The sequence below is a fragment of the Cydia amplana genome, chromosome Z (assembly GCF_948474715.1).
Source record: "Cydia amplana chromosome Z, ilCydAmpl1.1, whole genome shotgun sequence".
In the NCBI taxonomy this organism is placed as follows: domain Eukaryota; kingdom Metazoa; phylum Arthropoda; class Insecta; order Lepidoptera; family Tortricidae; genus Cydia; species Cydia amplana.
The window spans coordinates 16,431,661-16,453,171 of NC_086096.1; the positions used below are offsets into that span (position 1 = coordinate 16,431,661).

The 21,511-nt window shown below is 35.8% G+C and overlaps 1 protein-coding gene across 1 annotated transcript in view; it reads right to left on the reverse strand.

Annotated features, from left to right (window-relative positions):
- LOC134660791 (basement membrane-specific heparan sulfate proteoglycan core protein) overlaps window positions 1-21,511 on the reverse strand; it is a 211,424-nt gene that overhangs the window by 175,722 nt on the left and 14,191 nt on the right. The window lies entirely within an intron of this gene.

Genomic DNA, 21,511 nt, shown 5'->3' on the forward strand with positions numbered 1-21,511 from the left:
TTTAAGACTTTAGCTTAGATTTATGGCGTGCGGCCTAACGCGCGTTGCCTCTATGAGGAGCTGTCAAAGCGCTTTATATCTGTATGCTTTTGATGATGCGGATCAGCATTCTTATCCAGCGGGGCAAGCGGCCAGCCTGCAGAAGGGCACCCTACCGCACTTGGTAGGTCACTACACTCACTACCAGGATTTAGGGCTAATAATTTATTTATAAGTTTTAATACCTTTAAACGAGCAATTCTTGTATATTTATTTATTTATTTATATGTATATATATTTCGGGGATCTCGGGAACGGCTCTAAACGGATTTAGATGAAATTTGCTATATGGAGGTTTACGGGGGCGCAAAATCGATCTAGCTAGGTTTTATCTCTGGGAAAACGCGCATTTTTGGGTTATTATATGTTTCCAGAGCAAAACTCGGTCTCCCAGACATTAAGTTTTTAATTTAAGTGTTTTTATCATGTTTCATATTTAAACTTACAGATGTGAATCACCAGCAGAGTTTTTGGAGAGGTGTGGTTTTCTTATTTCCTGTTACCAACCTGAAACACCATACCTACCTAAATATCAGAAAATAATAAAGTGAAGAAAATTAAATAAAGTTGAATGCTTAAAAACTTTAATGTTTTATTAAAATTAAACGAAAAAAAATGTGTAAACTGAAATAGATCTAATTTTTTTATTTGTAGTTGAATAACATATATGTATTTAATCTCCTTTAATTAAAAATCATCTCTGAGTAGATACATATTAAACAATAGGTACTTTTAGGTCTTGGTAGTAATGTTAGGTCTTATGACCTGTATTTGACTATATTACTTACCAAGACCGGAGCCTAACCTGTCAGTCACCAACTATTTTGATGCTCTTTGTAGGTAGCATCAAAATAGTTGGTGACTGACAAAGTTACCAAGTTACTAAGGTAGTAGGTACCTATATAGTAGGTAGCAGTAGCGCAATATTTAGTCAAAATATTTTGACTAATTTAGATTATTTTTATGCCAAAAAAGTAATACAAGCTATTCATGTTCCACTTAGTAATAAAATACGGACTTTTCTGAATATGTGGTTTACGAAATGTGTTAAGGTACAACTTGTGGTTTATTAACGTGGTTTAGAAATAGGCAGCTTGAGTTGAGAGAGGTGATGAGTAAATTGTTTCATTTTTTTACGATTTTGAGCGTTTATAGGAGAATGTGTGGAGCAAGCATTATTTGACGTGTAGGTGTGGGTTCAACAAAAAGATCGCTTGTCAATAAGGCATTCTTGCTGTTAAAATTCAATTATTAATAGCCTTTATCGACCATCAGCAATGTAGTCCCTTTTTGATTGATGGAAATTGTCACGTAAGTTCCACTACTCGCCGCCGCATCGCCTACAGCGCATTCGTTAGTCTATCGCTCACAAGATGTCATTAATTCATGTAAACTTACGTACTGAAAAAAAAAAGTTTTACTCTTTGCTATAAATTACCCTTTCGCACGTCAAAAACTCCAAGATGGAGCCGAAGGTCATAGAGAAAAAAGTCTACATTTGGAATCATTACTTGTCAAAATTTGACATTAGCAATCCACAGTTAGGTGACAACCAAACCAAACCATTATAAACTTTAAAGTAATAATAAAACAAAGTTGTTTTTTGTTAAATTATTGTTTGTACCAAATGAACTTCAGCACTTGATGAACTTCAAATGAACTTCAACAGTTGAATTTCAAATGACGCGAAATTTGACAGTTGCACATGTCGAATAGGGGCCCAGTTCTAATTATGGGGAACCCCCAAAATTGATTGTGTTTTTTCTATTTTTGTGTGAAAATCTTAATGCGGTTCACAGAATACATCTACTTACCAAGTTTCAACAGTATAGTTCTTATAGTTTCGGAAAAAAGTGGCTGTGACATACGGACGGACAGACAGACGGACAGACAGACAGACAGACATGACGAATCCATAAGGGTTCCGTTTTTTACCATTTGGCTACGGAACCCTAAAAAGCAATACTTAAATATATTGTGAGACGTCTCTTTCCATGCATTTGGATACCAGCTTAAGATTTTGTCGTTATTCATTTTCAAGTTGGTCTATTTCTGATTGTTTACCAAAGGCATACCTACAAATTTTGCTGATTACGCGTCAGCGTGTCACTGTTTGTCACTTTAGCTTGCTGCTATTGTTATATTGAGATTGCAGGCATTAACTAGTTATTTTAAAATCTGATTTTATTTTCCATTTTCCAAAAACAAGGCTCTACCTAGATAGACTCTTTGCAGCTGATCAGAAAAACAAGCGCCGACGAAACGTAATCCTTCAGCAAAAGCGGCAGCGGCTAACCGTGCAATAGCCTCTTTGTTTTTAACATTTTTTACTTAAAGTTAATTGGTAGAATAGATAAAGTCATCACACATCACAAATGCCCTTAGTGTAAATTACACTACTTATTGTCACCCAACCCTTCATCAATCCTTCAAACCTATTTTCTTCAAATATAGGGTACCTAAAGCCCAAATTTTGCGTGTCGGACCACGCATAATAGAGGGTTCCATCCTTAATGCGGTCATAGAGATATGAATAAGCTTAGAGTATTCACATCCCTTTCCTTATTTAATAAATAATAAATTTGTATCGGAGGTATGAAAACGTATTATGTTTTAATAAGTTCAACATCTTCACAGTCCCGTCACTAAGGTACGACATACATGCCGAAAGAAACTAATAAAGATATACTTTGATATTATTGAGCGGCCTTTTTTTAATTCTAGTTTTCTAACAGTTAGGCAACAGCATTCAGAATGAAATTGTACTAATCCGAGTGCGTACCTGATGAGCCTTATGTTGAGCATGGACGTGTGATAGAAGTAGTTGCTTGGACTTACGAGGAAATTAAAGTATGTTGTATTAAAATACGTTTAAAACTTAATATGTACGTTTGCTTAAATTTTATTACAAATAACTTTACACAAGACTCGCTCAAAACTTAATATAAATGGGTTTTTATGTATGTATGTAGTGAACACTCAAAGCTTACTTATTTCTCTATGACGCGGTAAGGAAATAGATACTTACAAAAATCGTGAAAGCAAAAGGGGTTTCTTCCAGGCGCTTACGTCCTTTTATTATGAAAAAAATTACCCCTTGTTTCAAAACACGTTTCAAAAGTTAAAGGACAGGCATTAGGTACCTATATTTTTTGGCTGTACAATAATTCAACAAATACGTAGAAAAATGTTGTGGTCGACCGCTACACCCACGTATGCGTACAGTACTAGAACATACATAAATTCATACGATAATGGGATAGTCGTGTCTTCTGAAATCATAGCCGGGCTTTTTCCATTGTTATTCAACTTATAGATCGCGGGATCAGTGGTCACTGAATTTAAAGAGAACAATAATAAAAACATTATACCCTATTTTTTCTCTTTTATATTGATCTAGCAAGGACTTACATATTTTTTATACCAACGACGCAAAATAATAGCAATAAGTTTTAGGACGATAATAGTTAAATAACTAAATTGCCTATTGAAGCGGTATCCAAGTACCCAGTCCATTAATTTAATTCAAAGATAGAAATTAAATACATTTTGTACTGGATATTTCTTAATAATAACTACGAGTACTTTACTGTACATAAGTGTATTCTTATTTTCACGCTTAAAATGGAATTGGCTTGTACACTGCAATAGAATCGGAGTTTCTCTATCCGATACCTTTTATTGTAGTTGCATGTGTCTTAACCCGCGTATTTCATAACTTTATATGGGTGCCAATGCATGATCGCAAAGCACTGTTAATTACTGAATGAACATAAACTTAACTTGTTCTCACTGTATGCAGACTCCGCCGATTGATGAATTGATAGTTATTACAGTAATAAGAAAACACATAATTAACGGCCTTGCGTTTTATATGCATTATATTATCTTTTTTGTATTCATCTGATTCAAATTTTATCTAGAGGCTGGAATAATAACATTAACAAATGTGTAATAGTGAAAACGTAACGTAAAGTCAGTGTGTAAGGCAGTGCATAGTTAGGATGAAAAGATATCAGTTTGCTGCCTGTCTGTTTATGACTGATCCATCAATGTATAGTGTTCGTTCGGTGTTAACAAAGCAGCGGTCAAGACGCTAAGAGGGGTTTCTTGTCCGCGGGCGCGCTTTCCGCCGCCCGTCATCCGTCCATATTGAGATTGATGTTAGCGCCGCGCGGCTCGAGCGTCCGCGTCGAGCGGAATACTAAGAGGGCAGACCGACCATTCTTCGCTCAATTAGCCCCCGATCCGACGGGGTTTTGTCTCGGCCCCGCGATGACGCCCTAACACTTCGCCGCATACCAAATTAACGTCATATTTTTCATGTAAGCCCCCGATTAAACTACCGCAATGAGCCTTAACTTGGCCCTCTTCGGGACTTTTGCACTTGGAAGTAACTTACATCGAATTTATAACGGGCCATTGTATTAATTTCGTGATTTTTGAAAATGTTTAAAAGAGCACAGTATTTCAAATGTCTGGATATAACCTAGCTCTACCATAACTCTCTCTTGTTGGTATTTTGATATTTACCTAGTGAAAATCTTCAATCTATTGGCACAACGAGTTCGGAAGGATTAAAACCTAACCTAGCAATGCTTGGTGCATTGCATATGCAATTCAATTGCGCATCGCGGTTTAAAAACAAATGATGGTAAACTGTGCCTAATACACGGTAATCCATTACGTAACCAGAGTATCTACGTATGTACCGGAATCTACTATTGTGTTCAACGTACGTCATAGGTGCTAACAGGAAAGCAACACAAAGTTAAAGGTTCGGAGTATTTCGGAGCTACTATTGATAATTACTAGTCGTTTCATTATTACCATGAAATTAGCATAGCTTTTTAAATGGGCGTTAACAGTTCCGTGGCTTTTGTGCCGTAACATCAACAGAATTTATTTAGATGTAAATAAGACCGAAACATGTAATAATTATGCGCGTGACAATTATGCACGTGGTCTAACGTGAGTCATCCTTTAGCCTCCAGTGCCTGAGACCCGCTGGCAATGGCAAACCCCACCAGAATTTTCAATTTACATTTTGATATTTTGCACCGTTATGGGGCGGAAAAAGTGAACCAGAACGGCCTGGCTTCCTTACATGGAACGGCAATCTCCTTTAAAATTAAGTAACGAAAACTATTAAAAATATGTAATTGCCCCTGCGGAGTTAATATATATATATAATTAAATTTAATCTCTATAGTTAGTTAGGTCAACCGAAATATATACCTAAGTTTAAAAGAGATATCAAAATAAATATGAATAATATACCTAACCAAACTCCAGTTTGCTTTCATTAAGACAGAGTGAGATGAAATGCAAATGATTTATTGGTGCAGTTAAACACTTATGTATAATTGTATAAATTAGTTCAATAAAACACAATGAACGCGGCCATCGACGTCGCCGGCGCAATTGAATGAGCAACTGACGGAATGACAGGCCGCGAAATTTGTCAGTTCGATTTTTGGTGTTCTACTTTAAAAATAGGTACGTATTTTGGGTTCCTCAAAAGGAAAAAACCGGAACCCTTATAGGATCACTTTGTTGTCATTCCGTCCGTCTGTCTGTTCCTTTATCTCGAGGACGCGTGGAAGAGGTATCAAAAGTGAAACTGTGGAAAAAATCAAACTTCTAAGATAATGCCGCAAAAAAACGTATACAAGGGAATACAAATTTATAGGGTACCAGGGGCCTATTTTAGATTTAAGCTAGTTTTTAATTTCTTTTAGTAATACACTGTATTTAACTAATTAACCGCAACTATTAAAATACTTATAGGCATTTACAGCAGCTACAATTTCGCTTGATATGTTTAAAGGGCGGAGCTAACTTGTGGTAGTGTAGTTCACTAATAGAATAGATAACCTAATTCTAGACTGTTATTCATAACTCTTGAATCGGGTTATCTAATTTATTACTGAAGTACTAAATACAACGAAATAAAGTTGGTGAAACTTAAAAGGACGGATCAAATTTTTTAATGAATACAGCATATTGTTGGTGCCTACAAATATCTCACGGTATAGTTGATTATTGAGTTAGTTGTCACTATTGAATGATTATTTTCAGTATATTTATTATACCATCAAATTAGGTCAGTTAGTGTGTCTATTTTATTAAAGATGTTGTCGGAAGGTCTCGCGGTCGCGGCCATAAATGGATCGCGCGTCGGGCGTCGCGCCGCGCTGCGGCTGCGCACACTGTGACGAAAGGGGCCCTCAAACTTGGCCAACTGCATGTGCGGTTCTCTTGGAGCAGATGAGCTGTCTTCTTCATGTTTAAAAAATCCTGACTAATTATTTTGGTCAGTTACTACTCTATGACTCAAAATTTAAAAAAAGCATGATATATTATAATTGAGTACTATGTATTGTTATTATTTATTTACCGTATGGCATTAAAGTTACTGGATTTTATTTAAATATTATTCTAGAGATTGATGTTTGCATGTGTTTTTAGGGTTCCGTAGCCAAATGGCAAAAAACGGAACCCTTATAGATTCGTCATGTCTGTCTGTCTGTCTGTCTGTCTGTCTGTCCGTCTGTCCGTCTGTCTGTCCGTCCGTATGTCACAGCCACTTTTCTCCGAAACTATAAGAACTATACTGTTGAAACTTGGTAAATAGATGTATTCTATGAACCGCATTAAGATTTTCACACAAAAATAGAAAAATTTTTGGGGTTCCCCATACTTCGAACTGAAACTCAAAAATTTTTTTTTCATCAAACCCATACGTGTGGGGGTATCTATGGATAGGTCTTCAAAAATGATATTGAGGTTTCTAATATCATTTTTTTCTAAACTAAATAGTTTGCGCGAGAGACACTTCCAAAGTGGTAAAATGTGTGTCCCCCCCCCCCTCCCTGTAACTTCTAAAATAAGAGAATGATAAAACTAAAAAAAATATATGATGTACATTACCATGTAAACTTCCACCGAAAATTGGTTTGAACGAGATCTAGTAAGTAGTTTTTTTTTATACGTCTTAAATCGCCTAAATACGGAACCCTTCATGGGCGAGTCCGACTCGCACTTGGCCGCTTTTTTTAATTTTTTTTAATTAGCCTATTAGTGTGTCCCACTGCTGGGCAAAGGCCTCCCCTCTTTCCCGCCACTTGACTCTGTCCAATGCACACACCCGCCACTCCGCACAGAATGTATCAAGGTTGTCCTGCCATCTCCGTTTGGGTCTTGCATGTATGTTATGTTTATTAAATTGCATGATTTAATTTAATTTATAAATCATGCTGAAGTTGTCTTACACTAGTAGGAGTTAAATAGGTGAGTAGTAGTAGGTTAGCTAGTCGATTAAATTTTGCCCCTACGCGCATCCTATTTTACCGTTACAAGAGAACATAATATCCCGCGCTTGACCTCTTCGCACACCGCGAACCGCGTGCCGCTAAGTCAGGATGATCACCAATCCAGTTTTTCGAGAATCATCTTTGTGACTCAGTTATCCTTCCATTCGGTTTCGACACCGATGAAGAGTGCTGCGCGGCCAGTGCGCGATTTGAGGGTGCATATATTGCGAAACTTATAGTTTATCATTTTGTCATAACATAACGTCCTTTTAAAGTTTATTGTATTCATATTTGTTTATCTGAAAGAAAGAATCCGACGTACAAGGAGGTTTTTTTAATTCAATGTTGTTGTAGGTACCTACTATTCCTGATTTCTCTAACACAGCTGGACTGATTACAAATAAAATTACTTTTTTTAAAAGGTAGGTACAATTAGTTCAGTTTGTCATTTAGTCAGGTCTGGTTGATTGATCCTGAAGACATTCTGGGAACTTTTCAAATGTTACTGGCCAACGTACAGTCGATTTCATAAATATGTATAATATTTCTTCAAAATATGTACAAAAAATATTTAGTAATTTGAATATTGTAAGTAGGTACTTGTGCATTTGCTCTCAGATTATAATCCCATTTTCTTACAACTTAAAAAAAAGATTATGTTTTGTAAACTCGGTCCTGTTTTGTTTAACCTCTAGCCGCCCAGAGACCTATAAAAATGCCTCAAATTTCATTGTATTTTTAATCTTTATTTTGAAAAACCATAATTCCATTTATCGTACGCGGCGCAGCGCGCGACGAACGTTAACGACAAATACTTGCGTACACAACACAAGGTCTTGGACTGTGACTTCACCGTCTCACAGCACATAAAAAATACTTACGTAAGTGTCAAAGTTCTATTAAAGACCAGAATTTTGACGACTACCAGTAGGTAGACGTGTTAAATCGATGTTGACGCTGTGTGTGTGACGTGTTGAATTGCATAGTAATACTTATTATTCCAATTCAAGTAATTTTCAGAATATTTTAATTAGATATACCTACCCAAAGTGCATGATAGGTATAATATGGCCAGGTTCTTGAGAGATTCTCTGCACGTCCACCAAAATGAACCCGCAAATGTGTCACCAGCGCCATTCTGTTCATGCATAACAATTTAAATACAATGAGCTCTTATTCGACTTCAGACCTATTTATAAATGTATACTGATTCACTTGTTTAAAGCTCAATTGAGAAAATAAAGTGTTGTCTTTATGGCAACATTATACGAGTAATTTAAATGTAAAAAACCGGCCAAGTGCGAGTCGGACTCGCGCACGGAGGGTTCCGCACCATCAACAAAAAATAGAGCAAAACAAGCAAAAAAAACAAGCAAAAAAACGGTCACCCATCCAAGTACTGACCCCGCCCGACGTTGCTTAACTTCGATATTTTATTCTGTTTTTAGTATTTGTTGTTATAGCGGCAACAGAAATACATCATCTGTGAAAATTTCAACTGTCTAGCTATCACGGTTCGTGAGATACAGCCTGGTGACAGACGGACGGACGGACGGACGGACAGACAGCGGAGTCTTAGTAATAGGGTTCCGTTTTTACCCTTTGGGTACGGAACCCTAAAAATCAAATACTTAAACAACTCCCAGGTAAATATATGGGTCGTTCTCGCATTTCGTGCAAATCGGTGTTTTCGGAAATTTACCAAAAATGTGGTGGCGTTTTCGAATATCTGTTAATGCAAGGTTGTAACATAGGGCCTAAAGTATATGTATCTCCAATGAACAATTCTAAAAAAGTTAGTATTTTCTTTATATGTACAATTAACACCCAATTTTTTCATTCATCTCTATATGTAACGCGTGAAGATATAACTTTGACCTACATTTTAACCTTAAGATACTACAAATAGAAAATTCGTTGTTTGTGCAATAAATGACTTATTTAGTTATGTTTTAAATCGTATAATATTAGAAGCTAGAAATAAATAATAAAAACTATACAGCCTTATAAGTGTATGGTTCAAGTAATTTCTTCATTACCGACGCGAGAAATAGATTAGCTATATTTTGCTACATAGCGAGGGTATATAGCGCCTACCGCCGATGCAACACATTGTTCGTCAGTCAGTTGGCCGCATGATCTCGTAGCGGATGCCCGTGTGCCACTGTTAGCGAAAATATATACGATCTCTCGGGTCGGGAAGGAGTGTGGTTCTCGATAGTCTTCATCGCCATCGCGTGATTTATACAGTAAGTAGCAAGTGTACATTATTATAATTATACGTAATGAAGTGTTTTAGTGTCGCCTTTCAGATGGTTTATTCTGCAAAATTAAGGTCTGATGCCAACTGATGTAGGCGACAAAAACTTCCAAAACTTCATTCATATCGGTTTCATTCACTTCTTTTCCTTCCAATTTTACTGGGGAAGGTAATGAATGACTTAAGAAGGTAATGATAATATATTCGAGGCAGTGCATTTAATGAAAAGAGGCTTAGTAATTATAAATACTACGCTGTTATAAACATTTAAAACTGTATATGATAATAGGGGAGCCTTTGTAGTCTAAGATGGTCGACCTTCACCGATATGTCTGACGGATGAAACTTACATATTATGAAAGAAAATATGTTCCTGAACATAAATAAATAGGGTTGCTTAAAGAAATATGGTCAGGACTATTTTTAATTATTTTTTGAAAAAAATTTTTTTTTTCAAATTTCACCGATCTGTCTGACAAACAAAATAAGTTCCAATGGAAAGTATACAACTTGTACAATATAAATCAACTAGGTTGCCTATCTTTTCCCGGTCACTATTATGTGGTTATAGGGTTGCTTGCGAAAATCCGATCACAAATAAGGGTTGCCAGGCTTTTAAATAAAATAAGAAGGGAAGACTTTTAGCGATAACTCATAAACGGCTTAACTTATCAAGTTTGCTTTAATTTTGTTTGAATGAGTTTATTAAGCACTATTTGTATGATTTTTTTTTTCATATTTTTGGATCGATTTTTCAAAAGTTAGAAGGAATAACCGTTTTTTGTTCTTTCTAAATTATTATTTCCGAAATGATTCACTTTATCAAAAAATGTTGTTTGCAAACTCCTATTTATTTTTAAAGACCTATCCAACGACACCCCACACTATAGGGTTAAAACGTTAAAAATAAATTACATAGGTACAAAACGCGAATGATTTAAATATATTTTGTCTATGCTAATTTTTGAAAATTTGAAAACTACGTTTTATGTGATATGGTGCGCAGATGTTCAAACCGACTTAACAAACACTTGGGGTTGACAATCTCGACTTATAATGATGATAAGTAAATGGTAAATGTACCATCTAGCTTGAACATTATAAGTTGAGATTGTCAACCCCAAGTGTATGTTAAGTCGGTTTGATCATCTCCACAGTGCTTAAGACACATGTTTTTAATATTGTCGATTTTAATTGGTGTTAATTTTCTTGAAATACAGTTTTTTTATGTTCGATTTCATAAGTTTGTTTCATTACCGTCCACAGATAAAATTACCATCTCGGCCGATTTCATTACCAGCGCGTAGTTCATTACCAGTAGCCTTATTAAATGAAAAGTAATAAGGTTACAAAGGTGCCTTTAGCAGAAAAATGTTAATAAATGAATCCACAAATTGACGAAACCCAAAAGTTTACCATTTAAAAGAAAAATTACAAATCGAGAGAATCTCACCGATTTGCACGAAATGAGAGAATGACCCATATACTTCACTCACTTTGAAAATAAACGATTAGCACACATAATATTCCAAAGACGTTGGTGCCATCTTCTTGGGATTCCGTAACCGAAATGGAAATAACTAAATAGGTACTAAAGTTTCGTATGTCACAGTCAATTAATTTTATTTTTATTTTGAAAAGGAAGTGTCATTTTTATGATCAGCTACTCGTTTTGTATTCAAACAAATAATTATATAAATAATTATTGACGATTCAAAGGTATTATTTAACGTATAAAAAGCTTTGAAATTCCCAAGGTATAGCTAGGTATAGGTAGGGTAGGTTTTTAAGAACAATTTTAGCTTGATTTTAGAATCTGTCATAAATTGACAAAAACTAAATTTTTGGATAAAAACATAAAAGCTATTTAACAGAAAAACTATTTCAGATAAAAAAAATGTGGATTATTTGTGTAATTAATATTACTCATTAGCGGTTTAAGTGTAATAAATGTTTTAAAATTGTGATTTTAATTGCAGACCGTAAAATCAAAAAAATTAAGACATAGAACCGGTTTAATGGTGATTTTAAGATCAATCTTTGCAATTATTTTCTATTGTTAGGAGTGGCCAATTACTATGTAGTGGCCAATAACTATAGCAGCCATCCTACAAGAGGTACACGCTGTCAATAAATTTGCACTTCGCACTTGAACATGTAGGTATATTCTACTTTTTGCATATGACAGTAGTAAGCCACATAAGCCAGTTACTATTTGTATGACAGACGGTCATCGTAAACCTTATTAAAGTGCCAGCCACTTTAGCATTACATTATGTTTAAACAGTTTGAGGTCAAACAAATTGATGTAAATTAAATTGCTTTGATACGACGTATTATTTGTCATATCCAGAGATATAATGACATAAATAATTACCCACCTGTTAGATCCGAATGATCAGCTAAGCTGTTATTGTATCGGACAATTTAGAATATACGTGTGGCGTATGTCATGTTTAATTGAAATTATTCAATGACTACTCAGCGTCCAACCAACTAGGGTTATAATATAATACCATTTTTGCCAAGAGGTAATTTATAATAGTATTTTATGCAACCGTTGTTTAAGAGAGGTCAAAAAAGGCAAGTGGCGTGAGTAACAATTTGAGGCGAAGCCGAAAATTGTTAATAAAGACGCCACGAGTATTTTTTTATTCAGTTAAACAACGTTGCATACAATACTTTTTCTACGACCAAGCACATACTTTGAATTAAAATTGTAAATTTAACAAATATTTTTCATTCAAGAAGTAGAGTTAGACCAAAAAAAGTCTGCAGCGATTTGATAGCCCACGCAGTGCAAGTGTTATTTACACGTCATAAATTCATAGAAGTTTGACGTTTAAAATGACACTTGCACTGCGTGGGCTATCAAAATCGCTGCAGACTTTTCTCGGTCTGACTCTAGCAAAGAATGGAGGGTACGGGCGGGAAAAGAATGAATGAAATAAAAAAAAACATGTCTATGGTTCACTCAATCTGTCAGAGATGACAGTTAAAATTAGGTTGGCAACAATGTATTTCATACAATATTTTTTAAGTGGTGATTACACGAAGTATCGTAAAAGTGCCAAAAAGGTACTGCGTGTATGCACAAATACTTTTTTGGGGAATAGACTAAAGACTTGTCTTGGCAACTATAACATAGGGGTTTAAAGGTGTGTGCAGCACGACCCTTTAAATGACAAATAAAAGTACGGGAGTAGAAAAAATTCATAAAAGTAAATGTGTGATAATCAAATTCAAATGGAATAGGCTCTACAATGTACCAAGTAAGCTGATGCTTGATTGCATGATGCCTTATATTACGTATAAACAACTGCTTGTACACATCCGCTGCAGTATAAGATAAGCAACTGCAAGATGTAGGTCGTTTGTGTTATCACATTTTTGTGATAAGTTTCCCAGTTCCCTAATCTTACTTAGACTCGATGAACGATGACGAATTTTCTCTAAATTTCTTTTGCATAATGAATAAATTGAATTTCTACAACATAGTCTGAATCATAAATACTGGACTGTAATAACCAGATTTGAAAAAAAAACGAATGTTAACATGTTGAAAGGTTACGGACTCAATAATCTAATCTATCTATCTAATACCTTTAAACGAGCAATTCTTGTTTATTTCTTTATTTATTTATATATATATATTTCGGGGATCTCGGAAACGGCTCTAACGATTTCGATGAAATTTGCTATATGGGGGTTTTTGGGGACGAAAAATCGATCTAGCTAGGTCTTATCTCTGGGAAAACGCGCATTTTCGAGTTTTTTATGTTTTCCGAGCGAAGCTCGGTCACCCAGATATTTATAATTACTTTGCCTTAAGGTGACGGTAGAGGTGGGTAAATTTTCAGATTCTGTCAATTTACCCCATTTCACACACAAGCGCACTTCACGCACACCACCTCACTTTACTGGGACAGGTCACTGACCCATCAAGTTTTTTTTAAGATAGCGTTTTGAGTTTAGTGGCCTCCTTTTAGGAAAAGCGTTCCATTGAAAGAAGAAAGAGAAACAATACATTTAATCTTGCTTTCCTTGTCTGTTCATGTCACACGTGACGTATTTAAATTCTAATAATTCATTTGGTTGTTGACAATTTTCTACATTATGGCTTTGTCGAGATACGCGTTTTCTAAAGTTAAACCGAATAAAACCAGATGTCATTAAGTCAGATGTAAAATTTTATTTACTACTCTATACGACTTTTCATAAGGCTCAAAATCAATTAAATGAGAATTTAAATAAATAAAGTTCCGGCAGGGTGCAAAATTTAATTAAGGCGGACAAAATAAAATTTGAAAATATATGGAAACAGTGTTGGCTAATGTACCCCTAATATCTTTACCGATTTACTTTTATGTGGTATATTCGCCTTTTGTTTCACTATTAAATTAATACAATTAAAATAAAAAATATTATACCGGTATTCCACCGGTATTATTTCAGTGCTGAAGCGATTATCTTCGATCGTAGCCTTGATAATGTAGGTGTTGATAGTTACTTACGGCGGTAGGAGCGGCAATGAACCCCGTGCAGAGTAGAACGTGAGGTGCGTTGGGATAAGTGCATATATCTACTTATAATTCTTTGGCTGGTTGGTAACCCTCTATATTTTATTTTTTGTTTTACTGTTATTAGGTTAAGGGAGTTTTAGGGAGTGAAAAAAAAAATGATTTTCGTTTTATGCGCTCGCGTGATTGCCGATGGATTATAATTAGACAAAAGAACTTGTTTTCCACGCATCGAATGTAGATCCCTATGACACTTCCTCCAAGTCTTCTCCAATAATGTTTATACCGTATTTTAATTACCTACCTTAAATGTCTTTTTTTTGTGCTATACATACTTCAAAAAAATCGCTGGAGGCCTAGCGGTAAGAGCGTGCGAATTGCAATTCCGGCTCGTACCAATGAGTTTTTCGGAACTTACTGTACGAAATATCATTTGATATTTACCAGTCGCTTTTCGGTGAAGGAAAACATCGTGAGAAAACCGGACTAATCCCAATAAGAGCCTAGTTTACCCCCTATGGGTTGGAAGGTCAGATGGCAGTCGCTTTCATAAAAATTAGTGCCCACGCCAATTTATGGGATTAATTACCAAGCGGACCCCAGGCTCCCATGAGCCGTGTCAAAATGCCGGGACAACGCGAGGAAGATGATGATGATGTGACACATACTTCCAAAAAAATCTACAAATATTTTACGTGACAACTGCTTATAAGTAAATATTATGTAGGTACACTTATAAAGTATAAAGTAGAAAATATCTTATAGGTACATAATATAAAAACCGATCATGTACGAGTAGGATTCACTATGGGTTCCACAGTTACACATTTTTATTTCATATTTTTTGTTTAAGACCAACTCACCTATTATAGGACATAGGTCTTCCATTAATCTTTTGGCGTTGAACTATTTTTTAACCGACTTCCAAATCTAAAAGGAGGAGGTTATCAATTCGGTTGTTTTTTTTTTATATTTGTTTTTTTTTTTTTTTTTTTAATTTTTTTTTTTATGTTTGTTACTCCATATCTCCGTCATTACTGGACCGATTTTGAAAATTTTTTTTTGATTGTATGTATATGCATACAGATTGGTCCCGTTTTTGTCAAAACCCGGTTCTGATGATGGGATCCATGAGGAATCGAGGGAACTCCTCAAATTTTAAAGGCATATGTATAGAATTTTATATATTTTCATCAGAAAATCAAGCATTTACATTAAAAACTGTGGGATTTGATGAAGTGGAACTGCTGATGATGATCAGAACAGAACTCTTCAACGACGCATAGTACCTACACGTTTAGTGATTTTGAATTTCGATTTTGACTTGGACTGGGCCCCGGACTTCGGACTCGGACCCGTACTCGGACTCGGAGCCGGACTCGGATCCGGACCCGGACCCGGATCTTGATCCGGAAAACCACTATGATACTTAAACTAAAAAAACACTATGATTACCATAAAATGTATAGGTACATATTACCAAATAAAGTATAAGCGCCGTTAAGTGGGTTAGGCTAGTAGTTAGAGAAGTCGGTTTTTTTCTATTAAAGATTATTGTATATGTATTTATGTGATACAATTCTGAGTTAGGTTATGGTACATTTTTGCTCACCTACTTATAATTATGTATTATATCTGATATGTCACATGATACCAAAAATCGCCGCAAAGTTAAAAGTTCATTTATTTACGTTACTCATCTTCGGATCACCGACTTACTACTTCCTTACTTGACATATGTGTACTAAATTTCAATTGAACTAGTCCAGTAGTTACGGTGAAAATTGGCTTTAACAAAATGGCAGACACACGAGTGATCTTATAAGGGAGATTATTTTCCTTGAGTGAATGGTATGCATTTACCCCAATGCACCTCACGTTCCACGCGGCGCGGCGTAATCTGGCCCCTATTTCACCACGGTGACAGGTACGACAAAAACATCACTGTTATTGACGCCATAGGCATCCATGGACTACAGTTACCGCTAACTCTGATTTAAACTTTCACGATTTTTACACATTATTAAATTGTACAACGGAACCGCAAAACGTTCAAGCGGATAAACAAGACCAAGTGCGGGTAGTTCGAAAAACTCGCGCGGTTAGAAGATGCTGATGTCAACTTAAGCCAGTCTTCTCCGAGACCACGGGGACAACGCCGTCCTCGAAACGTCGGAGGTAAATCTTAAAACTTAGATACGCGATTAAGTCCCGTTGTACAATTTAATAATACAGTTACCGCTTACCATCGGGCGGGCCGTATTCGTGTTTGCCACCGTCATTGTACCTATTATTAAAAAAAAAACTTTATTATATCGGATAAAACAGACATTTCTCTCGCGAAAAAATCTTGTGACAATTGTCACAAGATTTTTCAAAGAATTTTCGGTAAGTCTTGACAGGAAATGAGTTCTGTGTCGCAATTTCGATACAGTTGCCGTGTTTCTTGTGACAATTGTCATTAGCTTCGCAAAATAAGAATTTTTTAGTGGCAATATAATGGAGTTTATTTATTTATTTATTAAAATGTTGGTGGCAAACAAGCACATCGCCCGTCCGATGGTAAGCGGTTACCGTAGCCTATGGAGGCCTGTGACGTCAGCAACAGTGATGTCGACAACTGTCGCACCTGTCACCGTGGTCGTGGTGAAATAGGGGCCAGTAAGTACCTAATAATCGCAGTGGTCTTAAGTGTCACAGACCCTACTGGCGCTTAAGTCCTTTATGACAATTTCTGCCTATTTTAAATTGTTCAAAAAAAAAAAGAATAATTATATCGGACAGTTGAGAAATGTGATATGCAAAGGAGAAGAATTCGGACATACGAAAGCATTTTTGCCCAAGTTGAAACGGAGACCTTCGCCAACGCTCGGTCAATGATGGTTTAGGTACAGCTAGCTGCAGAGAAAAGGTACCACCCCTGCATACAATTATCTATCTGGTCGTACCTTTTCTCTGCAGCTGACTGTACACCTATAAAAATGGTTGTCCCTGCTGTAATTTTATACCGGTACCGTACTTTGTATTTCAACCGGTATAGTTTTACCTTCAAAACGAACCGGTATTGATAAATAATAACGGTACCATACCGCTTATACCGTAAAGAAAGCATGATGCAGTCTCTGCTTTGCACAATTATTGTGTGGACAAAATTCTTATAATCACCGAAACATACATACCTACGCACATAATGTCATTGAAATAAAACATTGTTATTTTATAGTAAATTTATATAATACTCGATATATACACATAACAATAACCAGACCGCAGCGGTATTAGCCTGTAAGCTTCATCTCTTGTCTCCAAATCCGCAAAAACTAGTTAGTACTAAATGCTGGTCTTGCTGTTATTTTATTCTTGAAGATTATGGCTTGTTTCTTGATTATTGAGAACAGCACGTAATCGCACACATATAGACGGAACGAACGGCAACAAAGTAGGTGTAGACACTAAGACTTTCAGGTATTAAACGAATTACGCTTCGTATTAATAGGTAAGTAATATTTAAATGAATATATAATATTCTCTAACGTAAATACAAGATTACAATTGACATCAAATGTCATTGACGTACAGAAGTCATATACTTTTTTTTAATGACGCAAAATTGATACCAGCATAATGAAAATCAATCCCAATCAGTAAAACGAGTCTTTAAACTTTTTTCATTTTAAGCGGGTTTTGAAGGAACAAGTTACTTAAATTCAATTGTAATCGTATTGTTTTAGGATAGTTTACTGCTGTTTTCGATCGTTACGACCTGTAAATAACAACAAATCAAATTTTAAATAAATTTATTTACCCTATTTTTTGAAATACAATTTATCTACTGGTATACATTTTCGTATGCGTATATGATGAAATGTCTAAATAATGTCAAAAACGAGCTACGACGAAGTACACGTCTGCTTCGATCCAAGGCCAGCGGCCATCTGACTCGAAGAAGAATTTTGAGTGATGTCGTCAATGTATGGAAATTGTACGAAAGTTTACATTTGGGATTGTATTTCTGTGTTGTATTTGTGAGTAAAAATATAAGTAGATAATAATTTGCTAGTTTAGTTATTTAGCTTTCAAAATCACACAACAACTCAATTACTGTTAAAGGCAAAACTGTAATGCGTGTTGCTCAAACGGAACTCCATATTTTGATTTTTGGATACTTTTAGTGTCGATTTGTAGAGAATTACAGCAAATAAAAAATATTATGCCGTAAAGAGCCGGTACACGGCTTCTTCGTGAACAAATTTACGTATAATTTAATGCAGTTATTAAACATTTCTTGAACAAATTGATTGCACAAAGTGAGCTCTAAATCGAAAACGTCATATACCGTCCCCTTAAATGTAACATGATCAGTATATTTTACATAAATTTGTATCTTATCCTAAGACTCATTAGACATCGACTAAATCCCTTTACTTATCACCAGGCACCATCATGCGTCACCTACTAAATTCTGACAATTTGTTAAAATAAATTCGCTTTCCAAAAACTGTTTGGATGAGATCGCTCTTTACTGTATTTTTAGATGATCAAACGAACTTACCTGAAGTGAAGTTCGATCTTAATTATCTTGTCTTCGCCGAGGAGATTTATCCTTTACATGGTAGTTGTCTAGCTATGCAGCAACCTAACGCACAAGTATTTAGAGTAGAAAGAGAAAACAAGATTGTTGTCTCTTTCTCCCATTGAATGCTCCCCACTCGCCACACCCGGGAGCAGCTTCATTGTTTTCAGAGACGAAACTATAGGAACAGCAACATTGAACTTAAGGGGGAAAAAATAAATATTCAAACCAAATGAAATTAAGTGGAGGGAGGGCCCTTAAATCTCCTCGGCGAAGACAAGATAATTAAGATCGAACTTCACTTCAGGTAAGTTCGTTTGATCATCTAATTATCTTGTCTTCGCCTCCGAGATTTATCCTTTACATGGTAGATGTTCAGATTTTCAATGTTGCGTCGTGTAATATAGTTATAGGTAATAAAATAGGACACAAAAGGAAACTCATCAGTAATATAAGGTATTTAAATAATGTATTAATTTTTACACAATCTAAATATCACATTAATACATAACATATTATTCTGGTAACAAATTTGTGTTTGAATCAACAATTGGTCTGTCATAGAAATTTGCAAACACGGCTGATTGCCCAGACCAACCAGCAGATCGTCTTATGACGTCGACACTTACACCATTACGCGCAGCGGCAGAAGTTGAAGCGTGCCGCGTGCTATGAGCTCCGAATATGGAAGTGTCGACACCACTAGCCTGAAGAGTCTGCTTGATCCAACGACCTATAGTCTCGGATGAAGCAGCTCTGTGCGGTTTTTTATGTGTTAAGAATAAACGATCTTCATTATCAAGTCTAAGAGATGATGTAAATGACAAGTATTTATTTAGCACCGTCGGTGGACAGATGTTTAAATTTTGATTGAAAAAGGGCAAATTAAAAACAGGTTGAGCACGGCCGATACCAGAAGTTTTAATCAAATCTGAAACTGTGATTATTATTCGATCATTGTACGATTTAATATTTGTTATTCGAATTAATGAAAGTGTCTGGGTCTTTTGTCCAGACGCTAGCGCTAGTAACATGACTAACTTTTTTGTTAATTGTTCTAAATCATTAGTATCATTATCAATGGTTTGTAAGTATTCTAACACTACACATGGGTTCCAAGTAACGTTATAACGCGGGAACATGGGTTTCAATTTAAATATTCCTTTAAAGAACCTTTTAACCTTTTCATCCTGACCAACACTATGAGGAGAAATCAATGAAATCGCTGACCTATGATTATTAAGAGTTCCATAAGAGGCTCCAGACTTAAAACATTCTGTTAAAAAATGTAATAGAAAAGACACATTTATATCATAGGGAAAGTGATTATGAGTTTCGCAGTAAGACCACCATTGCCGTAAACTAGAAGAATATTGAGACTTTGTATTTTTCGCCAAGGAAGCGAGCATAATATCTGCAGATTCTAATGATATTCCTTGCCTGATGAAGGCTTCCCGGATAACACACTCACAGCCAGGGAAAGCTGACGATGAAGCGGGTGTGTTAGTCTGAAAGACGAACAAAGAAGATTTTTATTAGGAGGCAATATCAATATATCACATATAGATAAGGCCTTAAATAAGGGATACCAAGGTTGGGACGGCCACTGCGGTACAATTACGATGCCCGTCGCTTGATCAGTTACAATTTTATTTAGAACCTTCAATATTAAGGAAAATGGCGGAAAGGCATAAAAGAAATATGAACTCCACTCTATCGTAAAAGCATCAATATTGTACGCAAATGGATCTCTTTTCCAAGACACATATAAATGACACTTTGCATTTATCCTTGACGCAAAAAGATCAATCTCCGGCTGACCAAAGGTTTCTACAACCTTTGCAAAAGCATACGCTCCTAATTCCCACTCCGTATCGACGTTAAGTTTCCGGGATTCACTATCAGCCTCCACATTTAATGATGACTTTATATATGACGCGAATATATGTATATTTCTTTTTTCACACCATTTCCAAATCATGTTCGATACCGAATTTAAATGAGGATATTGGATACCCCCCATGCGATTGACGTATGATATAGCTGTGGTATTATCCACGCGTAAAAGAATTTCACAACAACTTAAGTCTGCAGCAAAAGATTTTAATCCAAAAAATACTGCTAAGAGTTCTAAGTAATTAATGTGCTTACAACTCTCTGATGAGGTCCAAAGACCTCCTGTCTTTTCACCATTACATGCAGCCCCCCAGCCAGTGGTTGAGGCGTCCGTGAAAATTTCCAATTTGTACTTGTAGTGCTTTATAGGATTTACCGACGATAATATATTTCTCTTCCACCAATTTAAATCATCTATCAAAGTTTCTGGGATAGACATAAATGAGTCGTAATTGTCATTATTCTTTAATAGTGCCAAGTACTTAACCCGTTCAAAAGACTTGGTGTATAACCAGCCGTAAGCCATAGCGGGACACGCGGCGGTAAGCGAACCAAGGAAACGCGCAAAATCTCTGATTCGTATACTTTTTGTAAGCACCATATTATTTAAGCGTTTCAACAGACTCTGACGTTTACAATTAGGTAATTCCAAGGTCATTGACTCTGAATTAAGGACAAAACCTAGAAACTTACATGACGTGGAAGGTGTAAGCTTACTTTTTTTATAATTAATTACAAATCCAAGACGAGTTAAACACTCAATTGTATGATTGACGTTTTCCATACACATCTCTTCCGTATCTCCAAATAAACACAGATCATCTAGGTATCGTACAGACTTATAACCACGAGCCCTTAAGTAACCTATTACTGGCTGCAATATTTTGGTAAAAATGTATGGAGCCAC